The 22,827-nt window shown below is 42.7% G+C and overlaps 2 pseudogenes across 1 annotated transcript; both read left to right on the top strand.

Annotated features, from left to right (window-relative positions):
• The first annotated feature begins 8,106 nt into the window (after positions 1 to 8,106).
• On the top strand, positions 8,107 to 8,943 carry LOC149984519 (protein rapunzel-like; annotated as a pseudogene).
• A 9,683-nt stretch (positions 8,944 to 18,626) lies between these two features.
• LOC110515008 (uncharacterized) lies at positions 18,627 to 20,453 on the top strand (annotated as a pseudogene). Its single transcript, XR_016494593.1, has 2 exons — positions 18,627 to 19,075; positions 19,260 to 20,453. The product of XR_016494593.1 is annotated as an uncharacterized LOC110515008 (transcript).
• The last annotated feature ends 2,374 nt before the right edge of the window (positions 20,454 to 22,827 follow it).

Here is a 22,827-nt window from a genome sequence, read left to right as displayed (position 1 = left end):
GTTGCAGCTGGTGGGGATCTGCTCTGCCTGCCGCACACCTGTCTCCGCCCACACAGTCACACACTCACACAGAGAGAAAGAGGGAGAGAGCACTGGGAGAGTGGCGGCAGGTTAGGGAGACACAGGATGAGCAGTAGAGGGCATGGCAGGCGCAGATGTAACACATTCCTCCCTAAAAAAATCATCAGCTCATGCAATATGAAACACTTTTTATCATCAGCAAATATTATAATAGTATTATACTTTTTTCAGTTATTTGTCAAAGGAATGCATCCAAAATAGTTATTAATTAAATATATGTTTTAGTAACACTTCATTCTAAGGGGCCCCTATTACAGTGTAATTACATACTGCATGGAACAAGTATTGTAATTCATTGTAATAATTCATAGTTACACTGTAAAAACAACATGTAATACCGGTGGTAATTATAGTTTGTAATTACACGGGTCTGTGCTTGTTACCTAGCTTGTTACAAATGTTTAAAGTTTCCAATAGCATTCCAACTCAACCTGCACAAACCAGGTGATAAGTGTTAGCCAATTAAAAGCTGACAACCTCATTGACACAACTCTGCAATAAAAGGCTCTGGACTCTGATGCCCAGGGCTAATTGCAAAAACAGGTACTGTTAGGGTTGCGTCACTCGAATCTGGTATCAGGATAAGTATGACTCTGAGTCACCGATTGTATGCTATGTATTTTTTATTAGCTAAGCAATAAGTGGGAAATGCAATTTTCGTATATATACGGGCTCTCTGTCACACCTCGCAGGGCAAACAGAGAACTGCCTTGTTCCTGACAAAATTATTATAACATACTCTGACAGAAGTAGTTCCTGCTTCCGAGCCGGCCTGTCAGAGTAGAGACTGGGCGTGGTTTAAACTCACTCAGCCTATCGTTGATTGTTGGCGCCCGAGCTGGTCCCAGCCCCCTAGACGCTTCAGCGGTCAGCCGTTGTAGTTGTGTAGAATATCTATGCACCCATGCTCGATACAGTTATCACGCACCTGGCTCCTGTTATCTAACAAAAGACCGTTTGTTCTCGCAACACTACGTTCTGAATGTGCTCCCACAACTAATTGCACAGTTCCTGTCTTCATGTTATTCTGTATTTTTCCATCATGGGAAAGAACCATGGCTCTGAAACTGTTAACAATGTCTCAAGTCAGCTATGTTGCATAACTTATACATCCACATAAGCCAACAGCAGATAATATTCAATCACATATATGGTAACGGGCTATAGTGCATAACACAGAATCCTCACAATCCCCCTTTTTACACCCCGAGGGGTGTAACCACACCATCCGATATACTAGGTTGCTGATGAACCCAGGAACATTAAATCTTTATTTTGTGAATACATGAAGTGATGCACGTCCCTTTGTTGATTAACATATATATAAACTGGAGTTTTTGATTCCCCCTTTTGACACCCACTATCCTTGTCACTCATTATCCTTTATTTCAGCTGTCCCAACATAGTAATATGTTAATAGCATTTCATGAAAATAATAAAAAGGTTTTTACTTTATTTTTTTATTTTTGTACAGAAAAACAGAAAAAAATCAACAAATTATATATGCTTTTCGACTCCCCCTTTTGACACCCCCAAGGGTGTCTCTTACCAAAAATAGGATAAAACTTCATTGTTTATTGACATGTTAGATATGGGATAAAACTTTTGGTCATGGAAAACAGAGTAAAGCAAAGCAAAGCATTGTTATAAACCATCTGGTCCTCTCAGCTACTCCTATCCTGTACCAGGTCCTTGCCACCCAGGGACTCTAAACCTTCACATAAGAGAGGACAAGTTATATTGTACACGTTTTGTATTTAAGAAGTTATCATTCAACGACCTCACCCACAGCAAACCAGGGGTCATCCTCAGTCAGCCCCATCTGTCTCCGGAAGTTAGATTCCGTATCTGCATCTCCTTCAGGAGCATCAAGCAAGGGCATCATACCTGAAGCCTGTACCACATCTGTAACATACTTCTTCAAACAAGGTATGATGCAAGCAGCACAACACATCAAAAATAAAAATACAAGAATTAGGGTCAGAAATCCAGTAACCACCAGTGATGTATACTCACCAAGCCACACCCCCATCCAAGACATCCAGCCAGACTCCTCCACCCCAGCCACGCCCTTCATTTCTGCCGAAAGCTCGTCCAACCCAACCAATGCTTTTGATATACTCCCATCAGCACTGGTATTATTAGATATAAATGTACATCATTGTTCACCAAACATTTTGCAAACTCCTCCCTGACTGGCCAGGATCATATCTAAAGTCAATCTATTCTGCCTGTCAATTGCTCGGCCATACCAGTGAGGGCAGAGCAGGTATAGTTAACAAAATGTTGTTGATTATAGTATTATTAATTTATCCATGAGGTCTGTTTGGCATCCACAATAGCGGGGCCAAGAATTGGTAGTAGATACCATAAACCATCATTCCTGTTTAGGGCCTGGAATTCTTGAGGAACACCTACTGGCACACCTAGTAGGTTGAAATGTATATTATCTGTTTCCTCAGACCAAGGTGTCTCACGCTTATATCTTGAGTATGGGTGAACATCATTAGGTGCTTTTCTAGTAAATCCCAGGAGCTGATTAGCTGTAACTTCAATAATGGTTAGTGGTATTATCAGACTGGCTAAAGCACACGTACCCTGCCAGTCACCTCTAAGGACAGGTGTTAAATGCCTGTTTGGGCCACATATCCACCATACAGCAACACCCTTAGTTTGATTCAAGCCTTTCACTGGCCAGGTGGCATTAATGGTTATGTTACTATTACAATCTGCTGCAGGCAACCGCCCATAGTCAAAACCCCTACCTGTACCAGTGATGCAACTGTAGTTACCTCCGTACGCCGTAACACCCCATGGTGCCTTTTGAGGAGGGACTTCCGGGAACTTACAAAGTCTTACAAAGGTTGGAGTTGGGTTTAACATGGTAAAAACTTTCCAGTATACACCTCCATCCTTCCCCCTTTCCCAAGGCAAATGGATGAGTAGCCAATACAGGCCTAGTATGGCCACAAATAACACAGTCCTTCCTTTATAATGTCTTGGCAGTATATCGCATGTATGCCAACCACATAATTTCCCTACCGTCATACCCAGTTTCAGTACCCAATTGGTCGCTATCTATGATATCCTTAACATTCATTTCCTGGATAGGGTTTGGTATTTTGGTTGGTGGAGGCAGGGTTGGGCTTGGAGTGGTGGAGGAGTGTGTCTGGGTCTGGCTCTGGTTCATCTGGGACCGCTGTGGCCTCGGCAGCACTTTTACAGAGAACACACCCATTGTGTCAGCCCCATCCCTTTCCAGACCGAGGGTATAGGTTCCTGCATCAGAAAGCTTAATGGACCTAATGGTTAGTAGGATTTCATCACCTTTACAGAGTTCAACAGTGCTCCCAAGTTTTCCCCATATCATGGAAAACCTATCCACCTATGTGGGAACCCCTATGCTATAAGGATACCCTCTTCTCCAATCCCAAAACTGTCCTAAATTGGTTATCATGTAATCCCCATACGGACACCCTCCCCCATTACACAGGTACACTGACACCCTCCTATACACAGGTGTTAAAACCAAACACAAATATCTCAATTTCTTTCCTGTTTATCCAGATTAAGTGATCCCACATGCTTGGTTAATATAAAATCCTCATCGTCTAAACTATGGGTCAGGTTACCCTCTTTAGCCTTCTCGGGTGGCCCATGGTGTATCAGGAATATGGCTCCCACAATCAGACCGCTCAGGATGACCAGCACTCCTGTAAAGCCCCACCCTCTCCCAGAGAACGCATCATCAGCCAGAGGCCAGACACACCTCCATTTTTATGAACAAACACAGAAAGGGTGTTTGTTCTCGCAACACGCAACACGTTCTGAATGTGCCCCCACAACTCATTGCACAGTTCCTGCCTTCATGTTATTCTGTATTTTTTCCATCATGAGAAAGGCCCATGGCCCTGAAACTGTTAACAATGTCTCAAGTCAGCTATGTTGCATAACACATACATCCACACAAGCCAACAGCAGATAATATTAAATCACATATATGGTAACAGGCTATAGTGCATAACACAGAATCCTCACAATACACATCAACCAATACTTTAAATTGTTAAATCATTTAACAATGCATTTTAAGATGGATGAATTACTTTAACCATCAATTGACCTGAATTTCCATCAATTTGACAATTAGTTACACATTTTCTACATTTCTCTGTCTAAATTACACTTTTTATTTTGACAGAGAAAAATGTTAACACAGCATTAAAAACATTTATAGTCTTAAAATGTGATTTTAAAATGAACCCTAAACTTAACCGGACAGGGGGCAGTGTTGGGGGGGCAGTGTTTCCAACTTAGCGAATTTGTCACCTCTGGTGACACATTTTCAAAAAATCGACTAGAGACAAATCTAGCGACTTTTTCTGGTGTTTTTGGAGACTATGACGTGAAAGCACATATGGTTCTTACTCTTCTCAACGAGCAGCGGGTGCTGCCGGGGGCCACACCTCTGTCCCAAAGCACTCACAGGCGCAGTTCTCACGCAGCAGTCCCTCCCAACTGCAGTCCGAGCAGGAGATGTTCACTCCTACACCTCCAGACTGCAAATGAATTGCGCATGCGGGAAGCCACCGCTGGCTGATCCTGCCCTGGCTTATATTAATTACAACAATTAACCTGAATTAGGGCCAGACTAGTTAGCATCATTTTCTATTGACAGTTTTTTCTACTGTCTATTTTTGGTCCATTTAGATTGTTAATGTAGATTGTATACAAAAAATGTTAAAAATGTTATGGTTAAAAATGTTCATGTTTTACTGTTACTTGTTGTAGGCTCCTAAGTGGACCATAAGGTTAAAAACCAAAACAAATGAAGAAAACGAAACTAAAAAATTGTTTTTAAAAATAAGTCACTCAGAATGTCTCTTTTGGGTCACTTCTGCCGGTCCCAAGCCCGGATAAAGGAGGAGGGTTGGAATTGTGACATTAAAAAAACATGAATCGACAAAAGAAAGTTCATTTGTAGTTCTAAACGTATTTATGGTGTTTTTTACTCACTTTTTGTCTCTCCCACAACGTTATTCCTCTCTCCTACAGCGTCCATCACAATTACATGCACATGGCCAATTATGCAAATTAGGTGATGATGTAATTTAGCGACTTTTAGGACAGCCAATAGCTACTTTCCTTACTGAGGAGTTGACTTTCCTTACTGAGTATTTATTTAATTAACTAATGTGTGGCATATACGGTACTTTACACTCCAGTTTCAGGTCTGGACAGCAACCATTTGCCATTGCCTACAGCAGGCCTGGGCAATTCCAGTCCTCGGAGGCCTGATTGGTGTCACACTTTTCCCACATCCCTAGCAAACACACCTGATTTAAACTAATTGCATTTTTTCCTGAAGATCATGATTGGTTTATTATTGAAGTCAGGTGTGTTAGCTGGGGAAAAAGTGTGACACCAATCAGGCCCCCCAGGGACTGGAGTTGCCCAGGCCTGGCCTACAGTAAAATAGGTATATTTTCCTTCTTGTTAAAAATAACAGGTATAATATTGTTTTGCGAGTTAGCTGATGTTATCAAATGGTTGTTTTTTGCAACAGAATAGAGTATTCTTAACTATTGTGTTTGTGTTCTACTGAGGATGGACTTCTGGGAGATAACACTGACAGGAGATTTACAATGTCTTTTGGGTGATAAAACTAAAGAGCATTCCAGAGCATGAGTTAATGTTTCTGTTCTATACGGGGCCAGACACTGGTCTCTACACAATGAAAACTGTTGACATGTCTCCTATGTATTATAGTTATCTTTTATACAAATCTTAACCTTGTGACCCATTCTATATATCTGCTGTTCATCATGTAGGTTGAAAGGGGTGTATCTTGGCTATAGAATACCTTTGTACTTTTTTCTCGGGGCTCTCAACGAATCATCTGAGCGTGAATCGTCGACCAGCCATGACCAGCCATCAATATTGTAGCGCACTCAATCGATTCACTTTATACAGTGCCTTGCGAAAGTATTCGGCCCCCTTGAACTTTGCGACCTTTTGCCACATTTCAGGCTTCAAACATAAAGATATAAAACTGTATTTTTTTGTGAAGAATCAGCAACAAGTGGGACACAATCATGAAGTGGAACGACATTTATTGGATATTTCAAACTTTTTTAACAAATCAAAAACTGAAAAATTGGGCGTGCAAAATTATTCAGCCCCCTTAAGTTAATACTTTGTAGCGCCACCTTTTGCTGCGATTACAGCTGTAAGTCGCTTGGGGTATGTCTCTATCAGTTTTGCACATCGAGAGACTGAAATTTTTTCCCATTCCTCCTTGCAAAACAGCTCGAGCTCAGTGAGGTTGGATGGAGAGCATTTGTGAACAGCAGTTTTCAGTTCTTTCCACAGATTCTCGATTGGATTCATGTCTGGACTTTGACTTGGCCATTCTAACACCTGGATATGTTTATTTTTGAACCATTCCATTGTAGATTTTGCTTTATGTTTTGGATCATTGTCTTGTTGGAAGACAAATCTCCGTCCCAGTCTCAGGTCTTTTGCAGACTCCATCAGGTTTTCTTCCAGAATGGTCCTGTATTTGGCTCCATCCATCTTCCCATCAATTTTAACCATCTTCCCTGTCCCTGCTGAAGAAAAGCAGGCCCAAACCATGATGCTGCCACCACCATGTTTGACAGTGGGGATGGTGTGTTCAGCTGTGTTGCTTTTACGCCAAACATAACGTTTTGCATTGTTGCCAAAAAGTTCAATTTTGGTTTCATCTGACCAGAGCACCTTCTTCCACATGTTTGGTGTGTCTCCCAGGTGGCTTGTGGCAAACCTTAAACAACACTTTTTATGGATATCTTTAAGAAATGGCTTTCTTCTTGCCACTCTTCCATAAAGGCCAGATTTGTGCAATATACGACTGATTGTTGTCCTATGGACAGAGTCTCCCACCTCAGCTGTAGATCTCTGCAGTTCATCCAGAGTGATCATGGGCCTCTTGGCTGCATCTCTGATCAGTCTTCTCCTTGTATGAGCTGAAAGTTTAGAGGGACGGCCAGGTCTTGGTAGATTTGCAGTGGTCTGATACTCCTTCCATTTCAATATTATCGCTTGCACAGTGCTCCTTGGGATGTTTAAAGCTTGGGAAATATTTTTGTATCCAAATCCGGCTTTAAACTTCTTCACAACAGTATCTCGGACCTGCCTGGTGTGTTCCTTGTTCTTCATGATGCTCTCTGCGCTTTTAACGGACCTCTGAGACTATCACAGTGCAGGTGCATTTATACGGAGACTTGATTACACACAGGTGGATTGTATTTATCATCATTAGTCATTTAGGTCAACATTGGATCATTCAGAGATCCTCACTGAACTTCTGGAGAGAGTTTGCTGCACTGAAAGTAAAGGGGCTGAATAATTTTGCACGCCCAATTTTTCAGTTTTTGATTTGTTAGAAAAGTTTGAAATATCCAATAAATGTCGTTCCACTTCATGATTGTGTCCCACTTGTTGTTGATTCTTCACAAAAAAATACAGTTTTATATCTTTATGTTTGAAGCCTGAAATGTGGCAAAAGGTCGCAAAGTTCAAGGGGGCCGAATACTTTTGCAAGGCACTGTATGTGTGCATTGTATTGACCTGCTCCCTTATTAATAAGTGATTAAAGATTTAGTTTAAGTATAACTCTGACGTGTGATAAGTTTGTCTCTCCTCATTTGATAGTAAAGAAATTAACCACCACAATGTTCAAAGAGCACAACGCAGACTGTAATCTGTCCTTCATCGTCATGACAAGATTATATTATTATCCAGCTAAATTCCAGATGCATTTTCAGAATGTGAACAAACACTAAAAAGGTTGTCAATGATTCATAAGGCTGCTTTGTGAATATTCTGAATAAAAGTTCAAGCATATGACCCCACATGCTGTAATTCAAATTCGATTAAGTTGGCACTACTTGCAGATATGAGTGATGCAGTGTACATACTAAATGACTGTCTCTTCACTCTCCAGGACGACAGTGAAGTCATACTGTAAGTGAAGCAGAAGCCATGGGCAAGGAGACATTGGTCACAATCCTAAACGGCACGGAGAATGTCTTCTCCTTCATCGCCACAATCAACCCACTCTTCGACATGTCACCGCAGTGGTGAAGGTGACAAAGGACCTGGTCGCAAAAGACCTCACCCAAGACCACGATGCCGACGAATTCGGCCACATCCACGCCAAGCTGGAAAGCATCTCCAAGACAAACCAGCAGATTCTGAAGCAGATTCACCTGAACGAGGTCAATGAGAAGTACAGAAAGTATGAAGAGTATATCAAGCACCAGTATACCGCCCTCAACACCATGGTGGAACAGATCGAAAACAACCCTGAGGGAAGTGAGGGGTACATGGCAGAGTTCAAGAGGGTCTATGAGAGAGACCAGAGTGACCTTCCTCTATAAATGTACTATGACAGTGTCATAGAAGAAGAGAAAACTTTTTAACAAAGAGGTTTGCTGAAGGTGTACCTAGAGCACTACAAGCAAAACCAAGACATCATGGAGGAAAAGTGTTCCCAACTGGCTAATGTCTTTCACATGGGCCTGATGACACTAATGGCATATACAGTGGTCATAGAGGAAGATGAGAATGAAGTCAGGGAGAAATGGGCCCCCATGATGGAGAAAGGGGTGTTCAGGCCAAGAAGATTGAGGCGCTGGCCCAGTGTGAAGGGAACTGATCCTCATTCACTCCCAGGGTCAGGTGGGCATGAGGGCTTTAAGGTTAAAGGTTTTTGGAGACTACTAGTACTCTTCTTTCAATTTTAAAATAATAGTAATTTCCTTTTGGGTGGTGGGCAGTTCCTTTGTCAATGAATGGAATGGATTAAATCTAGATTTTAGACTATTTTGCTATGAGCAGTGTTGCAATTCAGTTCTTATGTTTTCTATTTTCCACTGCCAACTCAAGTTTACATTCAGAAATGAGTCTGAATGGATGCATTATGATAACCTTATATACAGTATCCTTGGTTTTTCTTCCTTGAATGAAATGTTTTTTTTCTAAGTAAATGCTTTTTTGCACTTAATTTAAAAAATACATTATCACATATTGATTTGGCCTTTCTAGGGAGTTTTTCCTAGCCACCGTGCTTCTACACCTGCATTGCTTGCTGTTTGGGGTTTTAGGCTGGGTTTCTGTACAGCACTTTGAGATATCAGCTGATGTACGAAGGGCTATATAAATACATTTGAATTGAAATTTGATTTTATATGGTGTGTTGTTATTAATTCTTTAAGCTCTTAGATTGAATGTAAATGGGACCAATGATGTTAAAAGGTAGTTCACTACAGAGACATATACAGTACACTGTACTGTGTTGTGTCAAAAAAATTGCTTCATAGGTTTTGAAAACTTTCCGAAATGAACAGAACAATGTGGAAGTGTCAACTACTGCTTAGCAACTGCTATGGAGGAGAAAGGGGTGCCCTCAAACGTTCAGACAGAAACCATATTGGCCCAACTACATTTTAGAGTGGCCTTTTATTGTCTCCAGCACAAGGTGGGCCTCTGTAATGATCCTGCTGTTTAATCAGCTTCTTGATTTGCCACATCTGTCAGGTGAATGGAATATCTTGGCAAAGGAGAAATGCTCACTAACAGGGATGTAAAGAAAGGAGTGCACATAATTTGAGAGAAATACGTTTTTTGTCCGAATGGAACATTTCTGGGATCTTTCAGCTCATGAAACATGGGACCAAAACTTTACATGTTGCATTTATATTTTTGGTCAGTGTATTAACAAAATTACAGAAACTCTGTGAAATTGTTAAAAAGCCAACACCTTCAAAAGTGTAACATTAACTACGTGGGGTATGGGACAATATAGTGAATGTTACATTTAACACTAGAGTTTAACACTTCAACTTGTGATTTTGCTGTGTCTAATAAAAACATGTTAAGAACTTGTCAGTACATTGCTCTACTCTCTCATTCTCTCAGGCTCCTATCTTTGTGTTAGAATCTACCATCCTCCCCAACCAAGCACTGCCTGGTTGGCTGTGCGGCATAGGATGATAGCCTTCTGGATGATAGCGGGGTGAACAGGCAGTGGCTTGATGGTCTTTATGGCCTTCCGTTGACATCGGGTGGTGTAGGTGTCCTGGAGGGCAGGTAGTTTGCCCCCGGTGATGCGTTGTGCAGACCTCACTGCCCTCTGGAGAGCCTTACGGTTGTGGGCGGAGCAGTTGCCGTACCAGGTGGTGATACAGCCCGACAGGATGCTCTCGATTGTGCATCTGTAGAAGTTTGTGAGTGCTTTTGGTGACAAGCCTAATTTCTTCAACATCTGTGTGGGTGGATCAATTCAGTTTGTCCGTGATGTGTACGCCGAGGAACTTAAAACTTACTACCCTCTCCACTACTGTCCCATCGATGTGGATAGGGGGTTGCTCCCTCTGCTGTTTCCTGAAGTCCAAAATCATCTCCTTTGTTTTGTTGACGTTGAGTGTGAGGTTATTTTTCTGACACCACACTCCGAAGGCCGTCACCTCCTCCCTCTAGGCCATCTCGTCGTTGTTGGTAATCAAGCCTACCACTGTAGTGTTGTCCGCAAACTTGATGATTGAGTTGGAGGCGTGCATGGCCACGCAGTCATGGGTGAACAGGGAGTACAGGAGAGGGCTCAGAAAGCACCCTTGTGGGGCCCCAGTGTTGAGGATCAGCGGGGTGGAGATGTTGATACCTACCCTCACCACCTGGGGGCGGCCCGTCAGGAAGTCCAGTACCTAGTTGCACAGGGCGGGGTCGAGACCCAGGGTCTCGAGCTTGATGACGAGTTTGGAGGGTACTATGGTGTTAAATGCTGAGCTGTAGTCGATGAACAGCATTCTCACATAGGTATTCCTCTTGTTCAGATGGGTTAGGACAGTGTGCAGTGTGGTTGAGATTGCATCGTCTGTGGACCTATTTGGGCGGTAAGCAAATTGGAGTGGGTCTAGGGTGTCAGGTAGGGTGGAGGTGATATGGTCCTTGACTAGTCTCTCAAAGCACTTCATGATGACGGAAGTGAGTGCTACGGTGCAGTAGTTGTTTAGCTCAGTTACCTTAGCTTTCTTGGGAACAGCCATCTTGAAGCATGTGGGAACAGCAGACTGGGATAATGATTGATTGAATATGTCCGTAAACACACCAGCCAGCTGGTCTGCGCATGCTCTGAGGACGCGGCTGGGGATGCCGTCTGGGCCTGCAGCCTTGCGAGGGTTAACACATTTAAATGTGTTCCTCATGTCTGCAGTGAAGGAGAGTCCACAGGTTTTGGTTGCTGGCCGGTCACCTCCTCCTTGTAGGTTGTCTCATCGTTGTTGGTAATCAAGCCCACTACTGTTGTGTCGTCTGCAAACTTCATGATTGAGTTGGAGGCGTGCATGGCCACGCAGTCATGGGTGAACAGAGAGTACAGGAGGGGGCTCAGCAGGCGCTCTTGTAGGGCCCCAGTGTTGAGGATCAGCCAAGTGGAGATGTTGTTTCCTACCTTCACCGGCCCGTCAGAAAGCCCAGGACACAATTGCACAGGGTGGGGTTGAGACCCAGGGCCTTAAGCTTAATGATGAGCTTGGAGGGTACTATGGTGTTGAATGCTGAGCTGTAGTCAATGAACAGCATTCTTAAATAGGTATTCCTCTTGTCCAGATGGGACAGGGCAGTGTGCAGTGTGATGGCGATTGCATTGTCTGTGGACCTGTTGGTGCCGTATGCAAACTGAAGTGGGTCTAGGGTGGCAGGTAAGGTGGAGGTGATATGATCCTTGACAAGTCTCTCAAGCACTTCATGATGACATAAGTGTGTACTACAGGGCAATAGTCATTTAGTGAAGTTATCTTTGCCTTCTTCGGTACAGGAACAATGGTGGCCATCTTGAAGCATGTGGGGACAGCAGACTGGAATAGGGAGTGATTGAATATGTCCGTAAACACACCAGCCAGCTTGTCTGCGCATGCTCTGAGGACACGGCTGGGGATTCCGTCTGGTCCAGCAGCCTTGCGAGGGTTAACACGTTTAAATGTCTTACTCACTTCGGCCACGGAGAAGGACAGGGGGGTCCCACGGTACTTGGTAGCTGGCCGCGACGATGTCACTGTATTATCCTCAAAGCAGGCAGAGAAGGTGTTTAGCTTGTCTGGAAGCAAGACGTCAGTGTCCGTGACATGGCTAATGTTTTTTGTATTCCGTAATTGCCTGTAGACCCTGCCACATACTTTTTGTGTCCGGGCATTGAATTGTGACTCCATTTTGTCCCTATACTGACATTTTGTTTGTTTGATTGCCTTGCAGAGATTTGCAGAGCAACACAGACTTTCAACTCCCTCCAAAGATTTTCTATGGGGTTGAGATCTGGAGACTGGCTAGGCAACTCCAGGACATTGAAATGCTTCTTACGAAGCCACTCCTTCGTTGCCCGGGCGGTGTGTTTGGGATCATTGTCATGCTGAAAGACCCAGCCACGTTTCATCTTCAATGCCCTTGCTGATGGAAGGAGGTTTTCACTCAAAATCTCACGATACATGGCCCCATTCATTCTTTCCTTTACACGGATCAGTCGTCCTGGTCCCTTTGCAGAAAAACAGCCCCAAAGCATGATGTTTCCACCCCCATGCTTCACAGTAGGTATGGTGTTCTTTGGATGCAACTCAGCATTCTTTGTCCTCCAAACATGACGAGTTGAGTTTTTACCAAAAAGTTATATTTTGTTTTCATCTGACCATATGACATTCTCCCAATCTTCTTCTGGATCATCCAAATGCTCTCTAGCAAACTTCAGATGGGCCTGGACATGTACTGGCTTAAGCAGGGGGACACGTCTGGCACTGCAGGATTTGAGTCACTGGCGGCGTAGTGTGTTACTGATGGTAGGCTTTGTTACTTTGGTCCCAGCTCTCTGCAGGTCATTCACTAGGTCCCCCCGTGTGGTTCTGGAATTTTTGCTCACCGTTCTTGGGATCATTTTGACCCCACGGGGTGAGATCTTGCGTGGAGCCCCAGATCGAGGGAGATTATCAGTGGTCTTGTATGTCTTCCATTTCCTAATAATTGCTCCTACAGTTGATTTCTTCAAACCAAGCTGCTTACCTATTGCAGATTCAGTCTTCCCAGCCTGGTGCAGGTCTACAATTTTGTTTCTGGTGTCCTTTGACAGCTCTTTGGTCTTGGCCATAGTGGAGTTTGGAGTGTGACTGTTTGAGGTTGTGGACATGTGTCTTTTATACTGATAAGTTCAAACAGGTGCCATTAATACAGGTAACGAGTGGAGGACTGGTGATTTAGATAGAGAGAACAGGCTCCTTCTGCTGCATGAATGTAAGATCATAGTTTGGAGGTGCTGTCTTTTTATTTATATGCATGTAACGGCATTCCTCCTCCTCTTCTGAGGAGGAGAAGCGAGAAGGATCGGAGGACCAATGCGCGGCGTGGTATCTTAATTTGCCATAATAATTAGATTTTGATTAGTCTCCTCTCATCAACGTGTGGTCCACGGTCCGTGTCCCCTTACTGTGTCTTTGCCTAAGAAACGGTTCACAAAGTTACGTTCTCTACTTCATTTGTTCTTGTTCTCTAAAGCACTGCAGCTTGATTTGATCTCTTCTGTGCTATTAACCCCACTATTCAGATTTCCAGTATTCTGCACATCTGATTATTCCCCCTACACATCTACACAACCTACTCCACATTTTCAAAGTGAAAAAAATTATAGAAATGTTTCAAAACAAATACAAAATAAACAGAAATATCATAACTGGGTGTCAGGCATATGTGTATAGGTGGCAGGGAAGTCAGGCGCAGGAGAGTCAAACGGAGTGTAAAATGGAGTCTTTTAAAAATGTCATAAAAACATGCTCCATAACACTAAACAGGAAAAGAACATAAACAAATACGGGTACGAAGACCCGTCGCGCACCTATACAACAAAAACACTACACTGACAATAAACAATCTCTGACAAAGACATGAGGGGAAACAGAGGGTTAAATACACAACAGGTAATGAATGGGATTGAAAACTGGTGTGTGGGAAGACAAGACAAAACCAATGGAAAATGAAAAATGGATCGATGATGGCTAGAAGACCGGTGACATCGAACGCCGAGCACCGCCCGAACAAGGAGAGGCAACGACTTCGGCAGAAGTCGTGACAGGGTAAGTCTCCACCCCCTTAGTTAATACTTGGAGGAAACACCAACTTTGCACAACCCTTGCAGCAACATATATCCAGTGTTTTTGTCAAAATTGCTCAAGTTCTGAGACAGACTAGACCACTCAGCAACACCTCTTGGAAGCCATTCTGGCGTGCCTTTGGCATTAAAATGTGTGTAATTGTCTCGCAGAAAAATAGAACTCTATCCCAGGGTTAGGTTTTCAGAAGACTGAGGCGGGTTTTCATCTAACTTTTTACCTGGGCTTTGCTCCTTTCATTTTTCCAAAATGGACCCCTATGCACTTGCTGAGATCTGAGATGATTTGATTCGTATAAGGCTGATAAGCAATATGGTGGAACATCCACATAGCCTATCAGAGGATAAGGTAGAGCTATTACCATATTTGATTGCAGATGTCTAATATGATCAGATCTCCACAAGTGCATAGGGTGTAGGGTCTAGGGGTCCTTTTGGGATTGGGAACATGTGTTGAATAAAGCCAATCAGGTAGTGGCTGTAGTACATGGCTCTCCATCTCTGTTCCTGGAGAGCTACCTTCCTGCAGGTTTTCACTCCAACTCTAGCACACCTGATTCTAATAATTAGCAGGTTGATAAGCTGATAAGTTACAACTGGGGTTGGAGCGAAAACCTACAGGAGGGCAGTTCTCCAGGAACAGGGTTGGAGACCCCTGCTGTAGTATTATTTCATACCTCTAGGTGTCAGAATAGATGTGGAATACTGATAAGTAAACATTTGGTAATACTGTGCTACTGTAGGCACCCACACATGATGTCATATAAGTGAATGTAATACTGTGAAGATGCTGTGCCTGCACTTTTTGAAGAAAAATGGTGCTATCTATAATCTTAAAGGGTTCTTCGGCTGTCCCCATGCAGTAGGAGAACCATTTGAAGAACCATTTATTGTTTCCAGGTAAAACCGTTTCTACAGAGGGTTCTACATGGAACCAAAAAGGGTTCTTCTATGGGGACAACCGAAGAACCCTTTTGGAACCCTTTTTTCTAAGAGTGTATATTTCCACCAGAGGGCCTGGTGTTTACCTCACTGTATTAGTAAATCAATGTATAGGCCTACGGGCTGTTTTGATAAGCCTCATGGTGGGCCTAAATGAAAAATACATTATTTGGTTAAATATGTTACTATGAGAGTAGGCTTACTTAAAATTTCTGCTTTTGTTTTTAGGCCACTGCACTGTTAAAGAGGAGACATCTATACAGCACACACAGATATAGGCTTCACCTCTGTGGTAGTCCTCATGCCCGCCAGATAACCAGGTTTCCCCCCACAACCCCCTCCCCTGAGTCGGTGAACCAAAACTGAAATCTATTAAGAAAAGTAGGTCAACTGTTTGAGACATAAGATATTGTCTTACCTGCATAACTTCATGACGTGTCGGATTCACTTGTTTCATGTGCAGTTGGACTACATGTGCAGCTCCCACAACTTAATGCATCAGTCAGAAGTCATCCTTCGAGACTGGCTGCTGCATGCTTCAAATACACCGACAAATAGGATATTTGTTTTATTAAACTGCAAATAAATGCCGTAAAATCCTATTGTGTTGTGTAATCAATTTCATAACATTTCAGTGAATAAACAATGTGTAATTGTGCATTCTCCAGATCTATAATCAGATTATGAGGATTTATAAATAATGGTTTCTGATCATAAGGGGATGGGGAGTAGCTCATGAGTCTATGGCTGGCACTTGGGGAGAGAGAGATAGAGACAGAGATATTAAAACTGATACAATTAATTGTTTTAGACACTAGGTAGGTTTTTCAATTCATTGTAAAACAAAACTGTAAAAATGGACTAATATTATCAATGTAATTTAACTGTCATAAAAGCCTATACAATATTAGAGGCACAATATTATTTTGATTATGAGGTCAAGAGATTTAGTGATTTTTTTTAAAATATGTAACAGTCATGCACATCCCCAAATTGTATACTAAACAATAAAAAATGAACAATAAACATTACACTCACAAAAATTCCAAAGAAATAGAGTCATATCAGATGTCATATTATGGCTATATACAGTGTTGTAACGATGTGCAAATAGTTAAAGTATAAAAAGGAAAATAAATGAACATAAATATGGGTTGTATCTCTCTCCCTCTCTCTCTCGCTCTCTCTCTCCCCCTCTCTCTCTTTCTCTCTACATGCCAAACTGCAGATGTTAAATGAGTGGCCGTGATTCCTCCTCTCTTTTAGGATCTATCCTCAACAACACAGCGAAGAGCCTTGGGAGTATTTGAGAAAATGTGAGAAAAAAAATCTTAACTGCAGCTGTTGGGGCTGATCGGGCGTAAAGGACGAGCCACTGCCAGGTAAATAAACGATGTGCTGTTGTAAGACGAATGGGTTTCTCTAACAACAAGACAGGGGTAAATACTGCAAGATGTGTCCAATGTTTCTCATGGGACTTAGCTAAATGCATGGGTAAATGTACGGATACAGTGCGTCTCCATCAAACATGGGCATGAATGAAAACACTGAATTATTATATTATTCGACCTACCCAACTGCAATAGTTATTAATTGCTGTTGGAGTAATACAAATGTAAAAGTAAAATATAGTTTCAAAATTTGCTATACATTTTTTTTTTTTAAACATTGGGAAATACAACACAGACTGTTGGTAAAAATATAATCCAAGATATTCAAATAAAACACATCTAATTGGTGTTTATTTATTAAGGCTTGGTTAATTGGACGTCATGTATTTGAAAGTGGCACAGTGTCTGTATGATCGTCCATCTTTTACGGATTGTGGACTGATCAAGGACGTAATAATTTAGCCTATTAGAGTTTGCAGACAAGGGATGAAAGGAGGTTTTTTTATGTATATTGCTTGGGCTTGGTCGGTTCTGAAACCAAATGAGGCATAAACAGACCCAGTGAAGGGCTGTTCACACCTCTGTCTATTTCAGTCATTTTATGTCATGATAAATGTATTATCCCCATTTGGCTTTAGATTGACATTTGTTTTACATGCAAATGTTGCATCTCATTCAATATTATACAGATTTTTAGCTTTGACCTTGACAATATCAGATATAAAAATGTAGCTCTTGTATACAAGCATCTCTAAAACGTGTCTGTAAATAGCGGTATAGTAACATTCCAGGCCAGTGATTATACTTGCTGCCTGACTACTGCACTTTATTGATTAAATTATGAAATGCAATGTTTTTCTTTTCACTGACTGTCAATCAGTAAAGGGGCAATCAGCAGTAGAAACTATTACTAATATGACAGGCAAGACCCAGATGCAGACACAGGAGGCAGATGGTTGCAGTTGAAGATGTTAAATAATCCAAAAATAAGTAGGAAAGAGAATGGTCGTGGACAGGCAAAAGGTCAAAACCAGTCCAGAGTCCAGGAGGTACAAAGTGGCAGACAGGCTCGAGGTCAAGGCAGGCAGAATGGTCAGGCAGGTGGGTACAGAGTCCAGAACAGGCAAGGGTCAAAACCAGGTGGACTAGAAAAAGGAGAATGGAACATTGACATGGAACATACAAGACGATCTGGCACAGAGACAGGAAACACAGGGGTAAATACACTGGTACAGAGAGATGGGAAACACAGGGGTAAATACACTGCTACAGAGAGACGGGAAACACAGGGATAAATACACTGGTGGAAACAAGCGACACCTGGAGGGGGTGGAGACAACAACCAGGACAAGTGAAACAGATCAGGGAGTGACAATTACAAAACACCCTCCCCACTGCTGTTTTGGTAAAAAGCTGAGGGATGGGGCTGGAGAAATGTAACGTGAAAATAAAAATCATAAACAGAGATATGAATATAAAGAATGACCATCCATTGTATAATAATTATAATTTAACCAAGTTTTGAGGCTTGTTTGCATTTACTTTGTTGAAAAACATTGAAGTAAAACAAGCTTATATTTTAGGTTCTGATGGTGTACAACAGTTGAACTTAGCTTATGAGGCATTTATAAGTTATATTCTTTAATCAATGGGTACATATCATTACTTTATAAGTCCAACAAAAATGTATGTCGGAACTGCTGATTGCCCCTTTAAGATGTAACAGTGATATGGCACATAAATGTGTGTTTTGGTCTGTAACAAGGTTATCAATCTTATTTGAAAATGTCCAATAGTGATATCTGAATTGATCATTTTATCTGTGTTACTCTGCAGGGAAACTCACAGACTGAGCCCCCATAAGGGGTTGAATGTCAATTGTTATTAAAGGGCACTCAACCACTTTACTTGAGAACAATGTGCAGCTTTTCCGTCCTGATTTTGAGCATGATTTCTGAAGACCGGTACACCTCAACAAGCATTGACACATAGTTCAACTTTCATATTGATTCTCCCTCCAGAGCATGGCAAGTCCTCTGGAGAAGATGGTGGCCCAGAAGAAAAACGCCATCGAGGCTGTGATGGAGAGTTTTGAGGTGAGGGGCTGAGGTGTGAGGCAGCCGCCCCTGTCCTACGACTAGCCCTGGACAACGTGAAGAGCAAAGAGGTCTGCTATGTCAAAGAGCAGTTCCTGGCGGTGAGGAACAAGCTGGACGTACTGTTCACCCAGCTGGAGGATAATGACTGTGTGATTAGGAAGGGCCGGCTGGATTCCCAGTACTTCTCGGTGGAGGAGAGCATCAGGAACCAGTTCCGGAATTACATGGACATTCTGGAGGCCAAGCCACAGTTTCAGGAGGTCAAGAAGAGGCTGTTTCTGGAGCACCGGTGGGGAGATGAACCTGTATGTGCTGTATGATGCTCTGATGGGCACCAACAGCTTTGGGGAGTCCATCTTGGAGGTGGTGGAGAGGTAAAGTGTTCTTAACCATGCTAAATGAGCCTTTATGCACCGGTGGAGCATGGCTTTGTTGAGTATTTTAGTTTCAGAACACTTGGCATGAATTTGAACTGTTCACTTGTGATTATGGAAAATAGGATGCTTACTTTTATTGTTATTAACAACAGTTTAGTGGTTGGTTCTCCATATGTCTCAGGTATGAGGCGAGAAACAGGCGCCTACTGGAGGACTTCTATGTGAGGATGAAGGAGATCCTCTACCTGGGCCTACTTGCCCTGCCGGGCCACTGTGCCCTCACCAGGAGACCAGATGAGGAACAGGAAACCATCCATCACTGGAGCACCAAAATCAGGGAGGTGGAATCAAAGATGAAGGCATGCATCGGGGCCTGCGTAGCAGCCTTCCCTGAACAGGCTTGCCTTGATGCCCAGCATATTCTCCAGGAAAAAGAGGAACGCAATCTTCAGGACACGGCTCAGGAAGTACAGGAATTCCTCACCAGGAAATACAACTGGGTGAGCTGGTCGGTCCGACTGGTCAACCACTCTGGCAGCAACTATTGAAACTGGCGTGCCAGGGACCACTTCCAACAAATGGCCGGTCAGAACTTGTTTGAGGGGCTGCAGGTGAATGATACCTTACCTGGTGGTTTCCTACAGCACCGGTCCCCAAACGGTGCCACGCGACTGCATCCGACAACTGATGGAGGGGCCAGAGAAGAAGGGCGGTGCCCAGGCCATGATGGAGGTCTTGGGGAAGCAGATGGTGAGGTTCGTGGTGCATGCTGTCAGTAACCACAAAAAGAGTTAGGCCAACTGGAGCTTCCCGGAGGACTGCCACTACTGGGAGAGGCACAAGAATGTGGCGCTGTGTGTACACTCATAGTGACGCTGATAGAGGTGCAACAAGTCAGACAAACAGGGATCATTATGTTATCAACCTGAGGGGTTATTCTAAATTCTGAATTGACCACCTTAAAGAGGATGTGTGGGGAATTATGGTAAAATTGTGATGAGGTTTTGTGAATATACCATGCAGTTTGTCCTAGCAAGAAACTTTGGTTGCAATTAGATTCACTGTATTGAAATCTGAATGTATTGCTAATTTGAGGCCGTGTTACATAGCCCAGTGTTTGCAGAGTATTTAATTAACTGTATATGCATTTTATTATAATTGACTAACTCCTACCATAGCTTATGACCAGATGTTACTCAATACTCTCTCATAGTTCAATAGCTTAACTCAATGGATCGTGGATGTGAAGTGATGTTGAATTGACTAATCTTTCTAATTCGTACTAATTCAGTCATAATAAAAACATCATCTAAATTCTACATCTGTCATTATGCTTCGTGACAATAAACGGCAACACATCAGCTGTTATTGGATGTATATATGAGTGTGTCTTGCCTGTCTTGTTTATACATGTTGATGTCTATTGCCATTAACACAAGCTAGTGCACCTGCACTCACCGGGGCCCTTACTAATTGAATTGATATTTACACACAAGTCAGCATTTCCTGCCCACAGCTTTGGTTTTATAGTCTATGAATAACCTTTTGCTGCGCTAATATGCTGAAGACGAGCTCCAAAATGCTTGGATCAGCATGATGGAATCACTCATTAGCCGTGTTGGAGGTGGAGAGTGGTGGAGAGTGGTGGAGACGGCCAGCAGTTCTGGGTCGGTGGAGTAGCTATAGGTTTCTGCCAGGGCTTTAGCCTCAGTGCTACGCTATCGTTAATCAAGCCTGTCAAAATTCATTGAGTACAGTCTGTAATATACAGTGCAGTAGGAAAGATATATATTTTAATCATCCCCTTATCTTCCATGCAGCCTCTCTTAATGTGTGTATGGGATGTGTGAGGACAACAGGGGTTAGGATCTTTCTTGTTGTTTACTAGGGTGGCTTTATGGGATAACATTGCTACTCTCTGACGGTTGAGTTTCATAGTCAAGGGTATGAGTTTCATAAGAAGGGTCTCATTCATCATACATTTACCACCATTGAAAAACAGGTGGTGTTGAAAAGAGATCAAAAGCTGCAGACCAATGGGTATGTTAAATAGTCACAATGAAAGAGCACTTCTCTTCAAACACACCACAAACCTGTCCTGGAGACTACTGGTGAAATGCAATGCAAAAAAGTTTAATTACATTACCAACTTTTCCTCAGGGAAGTTGGGGTAAACATGGCATCCCTGGACGTAATTGTGCTCTTCATGCAGCCTAGCATAGCTTGCTATAATATATACAGTGCCTTCGGAAAGTATTCAGACCCCTTGACTTTTTCCACATTTTTTTACGTTATTACAGCCTTATTCTAAAATGGATTAAATAAAAAAAATCCTCAGCAATCTACTCAAAATACCCCATAATGACACAGTGAAAACAGTTTTTTAGAAATACCTTCTTTACATAAGTATTCAGACACTTTACTACTGGACTCGAAATTGAGCTCAGGTGCATCCTGTTTCCATTGATCATCCTTGAGTTGTTTCTACAACTTGAATTCAAATGATTGGACATGATTTTGAAAGGCACACACCTATATATATATATATATAAGGTCCCATAGTTGACACTGCATGTCAGAGCAAACACCAAGCCACGAGTTCACGGAATTGTCCGTAGAGTTCCGGGACAGGATTGTGCCGAGGCACAGATCTGGGGAAGGGTACCAAAACATTTCTGCAGCATTTAAGGTCCCCAAGAACACAGTGGCCTCCATCATTCTTAAATGGAAGAAGTTTGGAACCACCAAGACTCTTGCTAGAGCTGTACGTCCGGCCAAACTGAGCAATCGGGGGAGAAGGGCCTTGGTCAGGAGGTTACCAAGAACCAGATGGTCACCCTGACAGAGCTCCAGAGTTCCTCTGTGGAGATGGGAGAACCTTCCAAAAGGACAACCTGCAGACCAATAAGGCTGTAACTGCAGCACTCCACCAATCAGGCTTTTATGGTATAGTGGCCAGACGGAAGCCACTCCTCAGTAAAAGGCAGATGACAGTCCACTTTGAGTTTGCCAAAAGGCACCTAAAGACTCTCAGACCATAAGATAATATTTTATCTCGTCTGATGAAACTTAGATTGGACTCTTTGGCCTGAATTCCAAGCGACACGTCTGGAGGAAACCTGGCACCATCCTTACGGTGAAGCATGGTGGTGGCAGCATCATGCTGTGGGGATGTTTTTCAGAGGCAGGGACTGGGAGACTAGTCAGGATCAAGGCAAAGAACAGAGCAAAGTACACAGAGATCCTTGATGAAAACCTGCTCCAGAGCGCTCAGGACCTCTGACTAGGGCGAACCCTAAGCACACAGCCAAGATAACGCATGAGTGGCTTAAGGACAAGTCTCTGAATGTCCGTGAGTAGGCCAGCCAGAGCCCTGACTTGAACCTGATCTAACAACTCTGTAGAGATCTGAAAATAGCTTTGCAGCAATGCTCCCCATCCAACCTGACAGAGCTTAAGAGGATCTGCAGAGAAGTATGGGAGAAACTCCCCAAATACAGGTGTGCCAAGCATGTAGCGTCACACCCAAGAAGACTCAAGGCCGTAATCGCTGCCAAAGGTGCTTCAACAAAGTACTGATTAAAGTGACTGAATACTTATGTAAATGTGATATTTCACTGTTTTTGTTTTGTCATTATGGGGTATTGTGTGTAGATTGATGAGGAAAACAAACAATTTAATGCATTTTAGAATAAGGCTGCAACATAACAAAATGTGGAAAAAATCAAGAGGTCTGAATACTTTCCGAA

The sequence above is a fragment of the Oncorhynchus mykiss genome, chromosome 3 (genome assembly GCF_057628025.1).
Source record: "Oncorhynchus mykiss isolate SJ-2025 chromosome 3, ASM5762802v1, whole genome shotgun sequence".
In the NCBI taxonomy this organism is placed as follows: domain Eukaryota; kingdom Metazoa; phylum Chordata; class Actinopteri; order Salmoniformes; family Salmonidae; genus Oncorhynchus; species Oncorhynchus mykiss.
The sequence above is the reverse complement of the archived record's forward strand: the minus strand, read 5'-3'. Positions and strand labels throughout refer to the sequence as shown.